This window comes from Lucilia sericata, unplaced genomic scaffold (assembly GCF_015586225.1).
Source record: "Lucilia sericata isolate MDLA Ls3-8-SP2 unplaced genomic scaffold, ASM1558622v1 Contig000644F_arrow, whole genome shotgun sequence".
Lineage (NCBI taxonomy): Eukaryota > Metazoa > Arthropoda > Insecta > Diptera > Calliphoridae > Lucilia > Lucilia sericata.
Window position 1 is genome coordinate 212501 of NW_023994650.1, and position 10000 is coordinate 222500.

A 10000-nucleotide genomic window follows, 5' to 3' on the forward strand; every position below is an offset into this window, starting at 1 on the left:
ACAGTAGATATACAGATAGATATACAGATATAGATAGATAGATAGATAGATTAGATAGATAGATTAGATATGATAGATAGATAGATAGACAGAGAGATAGATAGATAGAGAGATAGATAAGATAGATAGATAGATAGATGAGACCGAGAGCATAGACAGAGAAATAGATAGAGGGATAGATAGATAGATAGATAGATAGATAGATAGATAGATAGATAGATAGATAGATAGATAGATAGATAGATAGATAGATTAGATAGATAGATAGATAGATAGATAGATAGATAGACAGATAGAATAGATAGATAGATGACAGAGAGATAGACAGAGAGATAGATAGAGGGATAGATAGATAGATAGATAGATAGAGAGATAGATAGAGGATAGATAGATAGATAGATAGATAGATAGATAGATATATAGATATATAGATAGATATATAGATAGATATATAGATAGATAGATAGATAGATAGATAGATAGATAGATAGATAGATAGATAGATAGATGATAGATAGATAGATAGATAGATAGATAGATAGATAGATAGATAGATAGATAGATAGATAGATAGATAGATAGATAGATGATAGATAGATAGATAGATAGATAGATAGTAGGATAGATAGATAGATAGATAGATAGATAGATAGATAGATAGATAGATAGATAGATAGATAGATAGATAGATAGATAGATAGATAGATAGATAGATAGATAGATAGATAGATAGATAGATAGATAGATAGATAGATAGATAGATAGATAGATAGATAGATAGATAGATGATAGATAGATAGATAGTAGATAGATAGATAGATAGATAATAGATAATGATAGATAGATAGATAGATAGATAGATAGATAGATAGATAGATAGATAGATAGATAGATAGAGATAGATAGATAGATAGATAGATAGATATAGATAGATAGATAGATAGATAGATAGATAGATTAGATAGATAGATAGATAGATAGATAGATAGATAGATAGATAGATAGATAGATAGATAGATAGATAGATAGATAGATAGATAGATAGATAGATAGATAGATAGATAGATAGATAGATAGATAGATAGATAGATAGATAGATAGATAGATATAGATAGATAGATAGATATAGATAGATAGATAGATAGATAGGTAGGTAGCCTACAACCGAGTCTATAGTTCAGTACCGCAATTCAGTAACTTTTTAACGACAAAATTTTGTCGTTAAATAGTCAAAATTCGTTAGTTAACGATAATTGTAGTTAAGTGCTATTCTGTAGTAAAATATTTTCGATTTTTGTCGGTAATCATTGTCGGTAGTTAACGAAAACCTTCGATAAGCTAACGACTAACAAATAGTTCTTGTTAAAACATAACGATATTTATAATGTTGTTAATTCTATAGATAAATTTAACAAAAAAGGTAACTTTCAATAAAATATAAAACTTTTTATCAATTGCTAACATTGTTTTATTGATCAAAAAGAAGAATAATTTAAATAAATTATTTAATATTACAAAATTGCACAAAAATGGCATTTGAATATATTGGTATGTATTTGGAAGATCATTTTCAACATCATATTCGGACTCAAGAACGAAGAATACTTCGAAATATGGAAAATCCATTTGATTTGAGTGATCGCGAATTTGTATTGCTCTATAGGATAGATAAAAGTCAAATGCATGACATTATTGATTCAATACAACACAGATTCACTTGTAATAGGATTACTGGAATTTCCCCGGAAAAACAGGTAGACAATTCATCTTTAAAATTACCAATAAGTAAATAAGACAGCTTTTTAAGATTCTTTCTGCAATTCGCTTTTATGCAACGGGATGTTTTCAAAGGCCTGTGGGTGAACAGTGGGGCATTTCTATAAGCCAACCCTCAGTTAGTCGTTCTTTACATAGAGTTACTGATGCAATCAATGATGTGTTATTGAAGCAATGGGTCAAGTTCCCGATAACAACGTATGAAAGGAACAGTGTTAAAGAACAATTTCGAAACAGTTCATATCCCTTTGACGGCTGTATTGGTGCTATTGATTGTTCTCACGTTGCTATTCTTGCTCCTCCAAACAACGAAGGAGCTTACGTTAACCACCATGGTTACCATTCTTTAAATGTGCAAATGGTATAATATGAATGGAAATTGGAATTTTACAGGACTTAAAATATAAATTATAGCATTACTTTGAGATTTGTTGATCCATACTTAAAAATATTAAATTGTGAATGCACAGTACTCAGGCCTCCAGACATGATGCATATATATGGAGCTCAAGTCCTGTACGAATTTTACTGGAAAGGACCATTCATAGTGGAGGAGAGAAGAATAGATAGATAGATAGATAGATAGATAGATAGATAGATAGATAGATAGAAAACAAATAGATAGATAGATAGATAGATGATAGATAGATGATAGATAAATAGATAATAGATGAGATTGATAGATAGATAGAAGATAGATAGATAGATAGATCTATAGATATATAGATAGTGTGATAAATAGATAATAGATAGATGTAGGTAGTAGGTGGTAGGTAGATAGATAGATAGAAATAGTAGATAGATAGATAGATAGATAGATAGATAAATAGATAGATCGATAGATAGATAGATAGATAGGTAGATGATAGATGATAGATAGATAGATAGATAGATAGATAGATGTCCTGTCTATCCTCGCTCGCTCGCTCCTCGATAGCTCGAGCGTGATAGCTCTCTAGCTCGCTCCTCGATGATCGTATATGATAGATCGCTAGATAGATAGCTCGCGTCGATCGATCGATATGACTATTAGTTTGCATTTAAATCAACTTGAAACGGTTCTTATTGTTCAACATTTTTATTAATAACAAAATATTAATACAAACGGGCATGATAGCCCACTCATTATATTTATCAGAAAACTGTGTAGTTCTGAATATAAAATTACTTAAGTCAATAGAGGGCTAAAATAAACGCCCTCATACGTCAAAATCCCAAAAAAATATTGAAAAAGAAAACCCACATAGAAATTATTAAAAATCTACATGATTTCCAAGATACATACAAACACATGACAGAAACACAGATGGTAACAGACATGCATACATACAAATTTATATGTATGGATGTGTAGAGGGGTATATAGTATAGTTTTAAACAACATTATTTATATACTAGAGAAAGAGAAAGAAAGACAGGGAGTTTGAAACTAAGAGAGTGTGAAAGAAGGAGATATAAATTAATACACAAGGATTTAGATTAGAAATTAAGAAAAAAGTCTTTGAAATTTTTAGAAGTAGTTTTAATGAATACTTACTTAGTAGGAATACTAAGTATTAAGTAAAGTAACTAACTAATTTTTCTGCTTTTTTGTTTGTTTTGCAGGTAAATCTAAAGAATAACTTCTAAGCTGAAAAAGGCAATTAGAATGTCTGGTCACAAAAGGTAGGGATTAAAAGGCGACAGTTGAATAATACAAATTAGAGAAAAAGGTAAAATTTTAAATTTCTTAAGAAATTCTATCAAGCCAACCCATCAGGGAAAGGTTCCAAATACCTGAATTGCCAAAATTTAATTTAAATAATTTATTTTTAAGTTGGAATAAGGAAATGCTTGCTCTTACTTTTTATATATTGCAAATTTAAACAAATTATATAGCAGATACATACAATTTTTCATTCATACACATTCAAACAAAACCGGAAACTATGGTAAGACAGTCAAACTAACTAACTGTCTGTCGGTCGGTCATGGCAGTCAGCCAAACATTTGGGCTGTATAACCAACCAAGCGAGTGGGAGGAAAAGGTGCAACGAAAGAGACATAGTGATAGAGTGCTAAAGAGCTAAAGTAAAGAGAGTAAATAGAGCGGGTGATGAAAAATGTTGTTGCTACTGCTGCTGTCTGGTTGTTAAACAACGATGATGATGATGATGGTGGGGGCAAGAAGAAATCATTCAACGTTAATTAATGAGATTTTGTTGGAATAAAAGAAAAAATTTTTTTTGGTTTTTCGTTAATTAAATTTGTATTTAATTTCGTTTGGGTGCAAAAATGAATTGTTATTCAAAGAGAATGAGATTCGAACTTGGAAAAAAATCATGAAAAAAAGCTAAAATGGTGTTATAAAGTTGTTATTAAGCTAAAAATCTCAATATTTAACTTTTTTAAACATTTTTCAAAAGTTCGAAAATTTTCGAACTTAAATTCGAAATTTCAAATATGGGAAAAAATCATGAAATTAAGCTAAAATCTTGATTTAAAGGGTGTTATTAAACTAAAAACCTTAAAATTAAACTTTTTTAAAAAATTTCCAAACTTCGAAATTTTCGAACTTTGGAATTTTCGAATCAGGAATTTAAGCTCAAATCTGGATTTTAAAGGTGTTATTAAAGTAAAAATCTCAAATTTTAACTTTTTTAACATTTTTTTTAAAGAATTTAAGCTGAAAATGTTGTTATAAAGGAGTTATTAAGCTAAAAATATCAAAATTTAACTTTTTTAAAAATTTTTTGGAAGTTCGAAATTTTCGAACTTAAATTCGAAATTTTAAATATGGAAAAAATTATGAATTTAAGCTGAAAATGTTGTTATAAAGGAGTTATTAAACTAAAAATCTCAAAATTTAATATTTTTAAAAATTTTTCAGAAGTTCGAAATTTTCCAACTTAAATTCGAAATTTCGAATATGGAAAAAATTATGAATTTAAGCTGAAAATGTTGTTATAAAGGAGTTATTAAGCTAAACATCTCAAAATTTAACATTTTTAAAAATTTTTCAGAAGTTCGAAATTTTCGAACTTAAATTCGAAATTTCGAATATAGAAAAAATTATGAATTTAAGCAGAAAATGTTGTTATAAAGAAGTTATTAAGCTAAAAATCTCAAAATTTAACATTTTTAAAATTTTTTCAGAAGTTCGAAATTTTCGTACTTAAATTCGAAATTTCGAATATAGAAAAAATTATGAATTTAAGCAGAAAATGTTGTTATAAAGAAGTTATTAAGCTAAAAATCTCAAAATTTAACATTTTTAAAAATTTTTCAGAAGTTCGAAATTTTCGAACTTAAATTCGAAATTTCGAATATGTAAAAAATTTATGAAATTAAGCTGGAAGCTAAATTTTAAAGGTGTTATTAAATTAAAAACCTCAAAATTTAACTTTTTTAAACATTTTGCGGAAGTTCGAAATTTTCGAACTTAAATTCGAATTTCGAAAATTATGCCAAAATTCACTCTTTATTAACTCATAGTAACATAAAAATTCTAAAATTTGTGTAAAAAGTAATATTTTCAACATTTTTTCGAATGTTCGAAAATTTTCGAACTTAATTTCGAATTTTCGAACAAAACAAAAATGTCTAAAAATTGCTTGTATATACTAAAAATCATGAGAAAAGTTAAATATTTCATTTAAAATTGATGTTTTTATGAATTTTGGTTAATTTCGAAAATTTGAACTTAATTTCAAAAATTTTTTGGAATGTTCAAAAATTTCGTACTTAATTTTGAATTTTAAAATTTATTAAAAAAATCACTTTAAAATTTTTTGTTTTTTGTTAATTTGAGTTGTTGTTAATCTTACTAAAACCAGCACTATGTAATTTTATTTGCTAAATTAATGTAAACAACGTTGTCTTATCAAAAATACAAAATTGTATTTATTTTATTAGTTTGTACGTTTTTGTTTTTGTTATTGTTGTTTTTTAACAACTTGTAATAATTGTAATAACCTTCAAATAGCGGCGCCAAACCTTAAATAGACTTTATCAATACATTCAAATGCTATAAAATACTCTCACACTAAAAAGAGAGAAAAAATTTACTTTTTTCCACAATGTTCGAAATTTTCGAAGTTTCCAAATAATTTCAAATTTGTTTCGATTTAGCATTTTCCTTCAATTTTTGTTATAAAAATAGTGAAATTTTGAATTTTTAAGTTAAATTTATTAAGTTCGAAATTTTCGAACTTAATTTCGAAATTTTCGAACTTAATTTCGAAATTTTCAAAGTTCACAAAAGTGGCTAATTTGTTTCATTTTAGCATTTTCCTTTAATTTTTGTTATAAAAATATTGAAATCTTGACTTTTTAAGCTAAATTTCCTATGTTCGAATTTTCGAAATTAATTTCGAAATTTTCAAAGTTCCAAAAATTTGCTAATTTGTTTCAATTTAGCATATTCCTTTAGTTTTTCTTATAAAAATATTGAAATTTAGAATTTTAAGCAAAATTTTGAATTTCGAAATTTTCGAATTTAATTTCAAAATTTTCGAAGTTCCAAAAATTGCCCAAAATGTTTAGATTTTGCATTTTTCTTTAATTTCTTGTATTAGAATATTGAAATTTTGAATTTTTAAGCTAAATTTCCCATGTTCGAATTTTCGAAGTTCCAAAAATTGCATAATTTGTTTCAATTTAGCATTTTCTTTTAGTTTTTGTTATAAAAAATATCGAAATTTTTAATTTTTAAGCCACATTTCCTATGTTCGAATTTTCGAACTTAATATCATAATTTTCGAAGTTGCAAAAATTGCCCAAAATGTTTAGTTTTGCATTTTTCTTTAATTTCTTGTTATAAAAATATTGAATTTTTAAGACAAATTTCACATGTTCGAATTTTCGAACTTAATTTCGAATTTTCGATCTTGCTCTAATTTAGTCTACTTTGGCCTTTTTTTCAATTTACGTTATAAAAATGTTGAAATCTTGAATTTTTAATCTAATTCTTAATTTCGAAATTTTCGAACTTAATTTCAAAATTTTCGAAGTTTCAAAAATTCTATAAATAGTAAAATTTTTACATTTTCTTTCGATTTATGGCTAAGAAATGTTAATAATATGAATTTTTAAGCCAAATTTTCCATGTTCGAATTTTCGAACTTAATTTCGAATTTTCGAACATGGTCTAATTTTAGCCTATTTTGATCTTTTCTATCAATTTAGGTTATAAAAATGTTGAAATCCTGAATTTTTAAGCCAAATTTTCTATGTTCGAATTTTCGAACTTAATTTCGAATTTTCGAACTTGGTCTAATTTAGCCAAATTTGGCATTTTCTATCAATTTTGGCTATAAAAATGTTGAAATCTTGAATTTTTAAGCCAAGTTTCCCATGTTCGAATTTCGAAATTAATTTCGAATTTTCGAAAATTTTTTATAATTGTTAAATTTTTTGTTTCAGTTTCAAAATTTTTAGTTTTTAAAATTTAAATTTAATTTTAAGCTTGATTTTTGCTTAATTTCAGGGTGTGGTTTTGCTATTTCTAGAAAATTCTTGCTCAAAGTTGTTGTAAGCTTTTGTTTTTGGAGAATTGTGTTGTTGTTCTATGCAGTAAATGTGTTCTTTATGTAGGTCATTGTTTACACTAAGTAGTTTTTGTTGTTGTTTTCTGTTTTTTTAATTAAATTGTCTTTAAAAAAGTATAAAAATTTCACGTGTGGAAAGTTTTTTTTCGAAAGATTTTGAAAAAAAATCATAATTTCAAGTTATAATTAATCAAACAGTTGTATATGTTGTTGTAGTAGTAGTTTTTATATGTGTGTGTGAGTTTTATATTTATAGCTTTATCGAGGCCATTATTAATCAAGTAAAATTTCAAATAAAATATGGAGAACTCTTAATAAAGAGCCCCCCTTCCTCTCACTAACGCTTCTTTATAATTACTCTCTCTTTTAAGTTTATAATACAAAGTAAATTTGCTCACAGATATTTTTTTGTTCAGTTAAAGTTTTCTCTTTTCCCCTCTAGCAGTAAAAGTTCAATGTGTTGTTTTTTTGCAAAAGATGATGTATTATACCTGTTTTTTATCAAAAAAAAATTTGTATTAGAAAAAAATGTGAACATTGCAAACCCTACCAAGCCCCTTGCTAACATTAATATCTATAAAAACCTTACCTAGCTGTACCTCATTCTCTCTCTTACTATTTCTTTCTCCTTCTCTCTCATTCCCTTACTACCCAACATAAAATACATAAATTTTTTATGTATAAAAAAAATATAATTTTTCAAAAAAAAAATCTGCAAAAAAACACCAATTCTGTTTAAATAAAGCAATAAATACAATAACAGCAACTACATACATCATCATCATCGACAGCAGCAGCAACAGCCAGCCAGCAGCCAGCCAAACAAAAGTCTACTCTACAGCAACAGCAAAAAAAAAAAAGTCTGCTAACGACGTTATCGCTCTTAAGAGTATAAAAACAAATAATAATAATAGCAAGGCAGCCAAACACATTCATTCATTTACAAAACGGGGCCTCATGCACGAGACTAAAGTTATTATACTTAATACTTACGCTACACTACGTGTATTGAAACCAAAAACGTACATACACAAAACAGCAACAACGACAACAACAACAGCAGCAATAATAAAACAAAAAATCTACCATACACAATCAGTCAAACACTCACTCACATACTACTCACTACACAACACGCTACACTACTCACTCTCTAGCAGCAGGGTTGGGTAATTGTATTTAACAAAAACTTCAATAGAATAGTAAAATGACTAGATGACTAGTCTGAACTATGGTATAGTCTGGACTATAGTCTAGTATATAGTTTGGACTATGGTCTAGACTATAGTCTAGTCTATTATCCGGTATATACTCTAATCTATAGTTTGAACTATAGTTTAGTTTATAGTCTGTACAATAGTTTAGACTAAAGTTTGGACTATAGCCTAGTCTATAGTCTGGACTATATTCTGGACCATAGTCTAGTCTATAGTCTGGACGAGAGTCTAGTCTATAGTCTGGACTATAGTATAGTCAATAATCTGGACAATAGTATAATCTATAATCTGGACTGTAGTCTAGTCTATAGTCTGGACAATAGTCTAGTCTATAGTCTGGACTATAGTCTAATCTATAGTCTGGATTATCATCTATTCTATAGTCTGGACTATATGTAGTATACTGTAGTATATTCAATAGTCCATAGTATATTCAATAGTCTAGTGTTTAGTCTAGTCTAGTCTATAGTCAAGTCCATAGTCTAGTCTATATTCAAGTCTATAGTCTAGTCTATAGTCTGGACTATAGTCTAGTCTATAGTCTGGACTATAGTCTAGTCTATAGTCTGAATTATAGTCTAGTCTGTAGTCTAGACTATGGTATACTCTAGTCTGTAGTCTGGACTATAGTATACTCTAGTCTATAGTCAAGTCTATAGTCAAGTCTATAGTCTTGTCTATAATCTAGTCTATAGTCTAATCTAGTCTATAGTCTGGACAATAGTCTAGTCTATAGTCTGAACAATAGTCTAGTCTATAGTCTGGACAATAGTCTAGTCTATAGTCTAGTTTATAATGTAGTCTATAGTTTAGTCTACAGTCTAGTCTATAGTCTAGTCTATAGTCTAGTCTAAAGTCTAGTCTATAGTCTAGTCTATAGTCTAGTCTATAGTCTAGTCTAGTCTATAGTCTAGTCTATAGTCTAGTCTATAGTCTAGTCTATAGTCTAGTCTATAATCTAGTCTATAGTCTAGTCTAGTCTATAGTCTAGTCTATAGTCTAGTCTATAGTCTAGTCTATAGTCTAGTCTATAGTCTAGTCTATAGTCTAGTCTATAGTCTAGTCTATAGTCTAGTCTATAGTCTAGTCTATAGTCTAGTCTATAGTCTAGTCTATAGTCTAGTCTATAGTCTAGTCTATAGTTAGTCTATTAGTCTATAGTCTAGTCTATAGTCTAGTCTATAGTCTAGTCTATAGTCTAGTCTATAGTCTAGTCTATAGTCTAGTCTATAGTCTAGTCTATAGTCTAGTCTATAGTCTAGTCTATAGTCTAGTCTATAGTCTAGTCTATAGTCTAGTTTATAGTCTAGTCTATAGTCTAGTCTATAGTTTAGTTTATAGTCTAGTCTATAGTCTTTAGTCTAGTCTTTAGTCTAGTCTTTAGTCTAGTCTATAGTCTAGTCTATAGTCTAGTCTATAGCCTAGTCTATAGTCTAGTCTATAGTCTTTAGTCTAGTCTATAGTCTAGTCTTTAGTCTA